Raw genomic sequence first — 6,735 nt, forward strand, 5'->3', positions numbered from 1 at the left:
CCCTCCCCCCTCCCTTCCCATCCCCTCTCTCCCTTTCAGTTTCCCTTTCCCTTTCACTTCCATTCTCTTCCCCCTTTATTTCTGGATACCTGGTTTTCTATCAGAATGAGATCTAATACTCACAAGTATTATTCTAGCAAAACAGAATCCCACATACTCAACACATCTTTAAAAAACCCCTAGAATTGGCTGGGCGCGGTTGCTCACGCCTGTAATCCCAGCACTTTGGGAGGCCGAGGCAGGCAGATCACAAAGTCAGGAGATCTAGACCATCCTCGCCAATGTGGTGAAACCCTGTCTCTACTAAAATACAAAAAATTAGTGGGGCATGGTAGTGTGTGCCTATAGTCCCAGCTACTCCGGAGGCTGAGGCAGGGGAATTGCTTGAACCTGGGAGTCCGAGGTTACAGTGAGACGAGATTGCGCTACTGGACTCCAGCCTGGCAACAGAGCGAGACTCCGTCACAAACAAACAAACAAACAGCCTAGAACTGTACAATTTTTTTTTAAGTTAGCCAACTATCTGTGGGCAATTACATAATGTGCGTAGGCATTATATGACTTTGTGCTTTACATTCAAAGAAAGTTCAAAACTTTTCCTCTTTTGGAGTGTTTTCCTTTTCCCCCAAGGGATCTGGGTAATATTGATGTGTTTAATGTATTCAACTCCTAGAAAAGCACATATATAAAAATGTAAGTTTCTTTTTCTTTTAATCAAACCTCCTTTCTTTTTTGTTTTTTCTTAGTACTGTTCATCAACAAAATAGCCAGATCTGGACTTGAGGGAATCTTACTCAAAGTTTTGAGAGATTTGAAAAGATACGTCCTCATTGAAATAGAGTCTTGTTTTTTCTTCTAGGAGAGAATGATTTCCAGGAAGAGCAGGACACATATGGAAGGCCTTAGCTTGTCTTTAGCGCCTCATACACCCGTTCTGGACTCCAGAAAGGCCAGTGAGTGGGATTAGGCCTCAGAGATAGGATGCCAGTCCCAGTGAGGGATGGCCTAGAGCATTCTTTAATTTTTTCCTTTGGGTCCCACGTAAGAAACAATTTCCCAGCACTGATGAGTGTTATTAACAATGAGACAGGATAGAATTTTGTTTCCTCTATGGCCGTGCTTCAAAAATAGAAAAGCTGCCTTTTCTCTTGAATGACTGAATGAGGCTCTGGGGAGGAAAAGGTGGATTGGCAGATCTCTGAAAGGGAGCTTCTCCTTTTAGGCACTGTTCTAAGGCTTGATACTTTAACTCCCTATATTAACCTAGTTAAACTAAAAAGTGATCTGAGTAATTTTATTTTTATTAAAGCTCGGATCAAAATGCCAGTCACATTGATTGAGAAAATCAAAGGAATCTTTGATGTGAGTGGTTAAATTGCTGAATTATTCCAGTCCCATACCCTCACAGCATGAGTACCTGATCTGATAGACATCCTTGGAATTCCTTTTTTGTTCGAGACAGAGTCTTGCTTTGTCACTCAGGCTGGAGTGCAGTGGTGTGATCTCGGCCATTGCAGCCTCCACCTCCCAGGTTCAAGCGATTCTCATGCCTCACCCTCCTGAGTAGCTGGGATTACAGACATACACCACCATGCCTGGATAATTATTTTGTATCTTTAGTAGAGATGAAGTTTTGCCATGTCAGCCAGGCTGTTCTCAAACTCCTGGCCTCAAGTGATCTGCCCGCCTCGGCCTCCCAAACTGCTGGTATTACAGGTGTGAGCCACCACGCCTGGCTGGAATTCCATAATAAATCACTCTATGTCTATTTCTTTTTCCAAATATAATTTTCTTCATTTCCAAACATCACCTTTTAAGAATCCAAGGATTTTTCCAGGCACAGTGGCTCATGCCTGTAATCCCACTGCTTGGAGAGGCCAAGGTGGGAAATTCATTTGAGGCCAGGAGTTCGAGACCGGGTGAGCAACATAGCAAGACCTTGTCTCTACAACATAAAAAAATAAAAATAAAACCCTAAGGAAATAATGGTGCCTCACTACCTTTCAAAGCTTTTGACCTTCAAGTCAGAAAATAAATTATTCTTAGGAAAGGCATCTCAACCTTATTTACAAATGAACTCTCTATTTGTCAAGAGCAACCTCAGTAAGGATAATAGGACTTCCCAGTTTGAAATGCAGCATGAACATTTCTTCTCAGAGGCTCCTGAAAGACTAAGAATGAGATTTCTTGACTCGCCCTCCCTCAGCATCTTCTTTCACTCTCCTCCCTCCTTCTCAGAAGCTGTGTACAGCAATGGGCTATGTAACTGGGTTTTACTGGTGCCTGGTGGAACTTTTAATTCCTCCCTGTCAGCACATCCCTAGTCCACTTTCATAGTTTGGATAAGAACTGGATAAGCAGCTGAACTTCTGGGGACTTTTCCAAATGAAATTCAACCTTTAGACCTTTGGAGGTTTACCCAGTCTTCCTCACTACCCGAAGATGAGTTTGGAACAAATCTTCTCCTAATGGATTCTATTTGTGGGTAGGAGAGGTAATGACTGCTTTGCTCAGAGTCATGAGCATAACTTCAAATAAGGAAAAAGAGCCATGCAGGAATGTGAGAATAGATGCGATCCTGAGGAAGGTGTGTCTGAGGAGGTGCTGGGAGGTTCTGATCGGCTGTTGAAGGGAGATACTGTATCTCACGTGACAGAAGTCACCTCCTGACATCAGAGTTGCATTTGAGTGGTAATTTAAAAAATAATATAGCTGACAAGGAAATATGGAAGGCATTACATTACAATACAGTGAAATGTATATACAACATTCAAGATCAATTACTGGCTACTGATTAGCTGGGAGAAAGGCAATAAGACCTTAAAAATAGAATTTGTATAAATATCACCCTGTAAAGGTGGGACTGACTATACCTCCTGCAGGTTTGTTGCAAGGAATTCTTTTTTTTGGAAAATCCCGTTGAATTGCGTGACTTGTGAATCCGGCTCTAGAACTATTAATGTTATAAGAATTGAAAGAGGACTATTTAAAAATACCAAGATATCTTTTAAAATTCCCATTTTAGCACAGCTACTTGTCATTAAAATAAATCATTCCATTTCTGTTTGTCCAGGTTACTGCTTTCACAGCAGGGCCAGGGCTATGGTGAAGTGTAGGAGGTGCGCAGGCCCCTTCACTGTAGCTATGGCTCTGTTTCATGCCACATGTGCTATTTAATAAGTGGTTAAGCCCCAGATATGCATGCAAACATGGTGCATCTCCATGTATTGGTTTTGGTAATGTTGTAAATAATTGGGAGAATACATTAAAATTTGTTAATAATGCTCCTTTGGACTCAGTCTATTTTTTTTTTTTTTTTTTTTTTTAAGATGGACTTTTGCTCTTGTTGCCCAGGCTGGAGTGCAATGGCATGATCTTGGCTCATCGCAACCTGTGCCTCCTGGGTTCAAGCAATTCTCCTGCCTCAGCCTTCCTGAGTAGCTGGGATTACAGGCATGTGCCACTACGCCCAGGTAATTTTGTATTTTTAGTAGAAATGGGGTTCCTCCATGTTGGTCAGGCTGGTCTCGAACTCCCGACCTTAGGTGATTCCAGTTCTAATTCCCCAGTGGAGTTGTCTTAGTTGCAGTGAGACATTTTTATCCATCCTGATCACAGCACTTGCCTCCATGCTCACGAAGCCCAGCATGTTACTACTATTCTGAATGTCTGCTTTGTGAGCGACATGTTTAATGAATTGGGAGTATCTGTACACATTGCATTCACTTAAAAAGGGAAAAATACCTTTTAACAGCTACAGAAATTCAATTTAGTTTATTTAGGAGGAAATGAGAGACTTGAATTGTAGGTGTGAAATCTTACAATCTTTCAGAATGATTTGGTTTGGGGGATGGTTGGAACTGCATGGAATTGTTTCAGCCAAAATAATTTTGTGAGCACATTCCCAAGCTCATGATCATGTTTTGATAAGAAAAATCCCTTTCTCCACAAGTTCTCAGGTCCCACTCATTGGCCCCTGCCCTCAATTCTGGAACCTATGTTAGGCTGTTATGTGGCCCAGTTCTTGGAGATATGTTTTCAATTTGAGTCAACTTGATGAGAGAAAATTACTAAAAGTGGGAATGAGCTGTGAGGTGAACAGGGTTTTCCTATCAAAGTGGAGGTATTTTTAAAAGCATTTATTATTTTAAACTCAAACATTTATAGAAAGCCATGAGTGTGAAGTGTATGATTACCAGTTGCGACTTGCTGCATTGAAAAATTCAAGTTCATAGGAAATATTTACTGAGGCTCTGGTTTGCAAGCAGTTTGTTCAAGAGAACAATTTGCTCCAGAAGGCGTGTCAGCTAAAAAATAGTTTACTAATATAGTAGTAACAGGCAATTAGGATTCATAAGCATCGCCATGTCTGAGACATGATTTAAGGTCTTAGATGCAAAGAGTTCTGTTATTAAGAGAACAGAATTTAAATGCTGTATCTGTGTAGGTCTTATGCATGTCAGAAGGGAGAAAATGACTCCTTCATTTTCCATTTTTATGAGCTCTGATGTAGAACAGTTGTTTTTTTTGTCTGTGTTGAAAATGATGAATATAGTTCTTGGCACATTTGTTCCATAGTAAAGAAGAATTTAACGTACAAGTGAAAAACCTCTGCCTTTGACCATGGATTAAAGAGATGTTATATGGTGAAGTTTACTTCCTAAGGAAAGGTTAGTTTTCTGTGGCACTTTCTGAAAATTTGTCTGGGACATATACAATTCTTTTTTATAAATTCTGGAGGTCTGAGGAAAATACACTTAATCACGTTAGATGAGAACATTGCTTTTTGTGTGAATTGAGTTCTTATCAAGGTTCTGATGTTTTTTTTCACGTATTTGCCCTGGGGTTCATGTCAATACAATGCATTAGTGTACTATAGAATAAAAAGCAGGCTGCAACAGTATTTATTATATATGATCCTATACACATGTAAATTTTGTGTGTGTGTGTGTCCACATGTGTATAAAAAACTACGTCTTTAAAGTTGTTAATAATTAACTATGGGTGGTGGGTTTTAAGTGATTATTCTTTTCTTTGTATAAGTTTTTTAAAATGGCGCACAATTTTCTTTTGTTGTTATGAAAGGTGTCATACATTTGAAAGACGACATATGTACAGTTTAAATAATAATAACATAGTGAATAACCACTGCTTAGCTGAAAAAAATAACATATTACTCTGTTATAGAAGGCAAGCCTTCCTTCTGCCCCTGCTTCTGTCATGAAGGTAGCTACTTGCTTGAATTTTGTGCTAATCATGTCTTTGCTTTCTTATATAGTTTAGCCAGCTGTGAATGTATCCATAAAACATAAACAGTTTTATTTTGATTGTTTTGAACTTTAAATAAATGAAATCATACTGGATATATTCTTCTGTGACTTTTCCTTTTTTTTGCTTCTTGTGTTTTGGACATTCATCCCAGTCAATGTGTGTATCTGATTTTTTTTCTTTGAATGTGAAAAATATTTCAATCACACATACAGATCAATCAAGTTACAGTCATTTTGAAAAAGGAAAACCTCATATGTACATTTAAAAGTGCTGAAACAGTGCTGAAATAACCAGGTTTTTGTGAATGAAAAAATTTTTTAATCCATTCATATATGTCCATATGTGGATTGTATAATAGCTGCTTTCAGAATAATATTTTTAGGGATCACTGGCTGCACCCATAACAGAGAAATGCCTCCTTTTCCTGCCCCTGCCATTAAAACATGGTGTCTGAAATTCAACCATTAGCTATTTTTCCCTGAGGATTTTAGGAACTATCTTCCAAAAGAGAAATTGTGTCGTGTGGCGATTCAACAAGAGCTAGTTGAGCCAGTGATCAGCTCGAGTACCTTGACAGCGAAAGAGCAGGTCTTAAGGAGCAGAGAAAGGGGGAAGCTTTAGACCTTGAAATGTTTGGAGGCCAAGCTTCAGCATGGCACTGAAATGAGGACTCAGAATAAACAACATATGGAATCAATCTTAGTGTTCATCCGCATACACAGTGGAATACTATTCAGCCATAACATATTGCTGTCGTTTGCAGCAACATGGATGAATGTGGAAGCCCTTAAGTTAGGTGAAATAAGCCAGGCATGGAGAGAAAAATACTGCATGATCCCACTGATATGTGAAATCCAAAAAGTTGAAACCACAGAGGCAGACAGTTGAAGTGGTAGTTGCCAGGGGCCTGTGAGGGTGGAGAGAAACAGGGTTGTTGGTCAAAAGAGACAACATTTCAGTTAGTCAGAAAGAATAAATTCAAGAGATCTATTTACCAGGTGGGGGACCACAGGTAATAATAATGTATTGTGTATTTGAAAATTCCTAGGAGTTTTAAGTGTTTTACCATAGATAAATATGTGAAGTAACATGTATATTAATTAGCTTGATTGAACCATTTCACAGAATATATATATTTCAAAACATGGAATTGAACACCATAAATATATAGAACTTTTATTCGTGTATTAAAAAGAGTTTGGGAATTCTAAAGGAAACCAAAGACGCAGTGAGGAGGCAACATCCAGGTGTATGTGATGCAGAGAAAGGAGTTGGGAAGGCAACACTTTAGTCACTTTATGACCGTGCCCATATGCAGTGACAAACACTTCTTGAGTACCTAGTATATCAGGCTTTGTGGTAGGCATTAACAATTGAAAATATAAGAAGTAAGGCAGTCCCTTCTTTTAAAGAACTCTTGGCCTTGTGGAGGAATAAGATACACCAGCAGTCTTTGCTCCAGGT

The 6,735-nt window shown here is 39.2% G+C and overlaps 1 long non-coding RNA gene across 1 annotated transcript; it reads left to right on the top strand.

Moving 5' to 3' along the window:
* The first annotated feature begins 3,429 nt into the window (after positions 1-3,429).
* LOC108517846 (uncharacterized) lies at positions 3,430-5,365 on the top strand. Its single transcript, XR_001882221.1, has 2 exons — positions 3,430-3,473; positions 4,579-5,365. It is a non-coding gene; the product is annotated as an uncharacterized LOC108517846 (long non-coding RNA).
* The last annotated feature ends 1,370 nt before the right edge of the window (positions 5,366-6,735 follow it).

The sequence above is a fragment of the Rhinopithecus bieti genome, unplaced genomic scaffold, assembly GCF_001698545.2.
Source record: "Rhinopithecus bieti isolate Rb0 unplaced genomic scaffold, ASM169854v2 scaffold_41779, whole genome shotgun sequence".
Taxonomy (NCBI): Eukaryota; Metazoa; Chordata; class Mammalia; order Primates; family Cercopithecidae; genus Rhinopithecus; species Rhinopithecus bieti.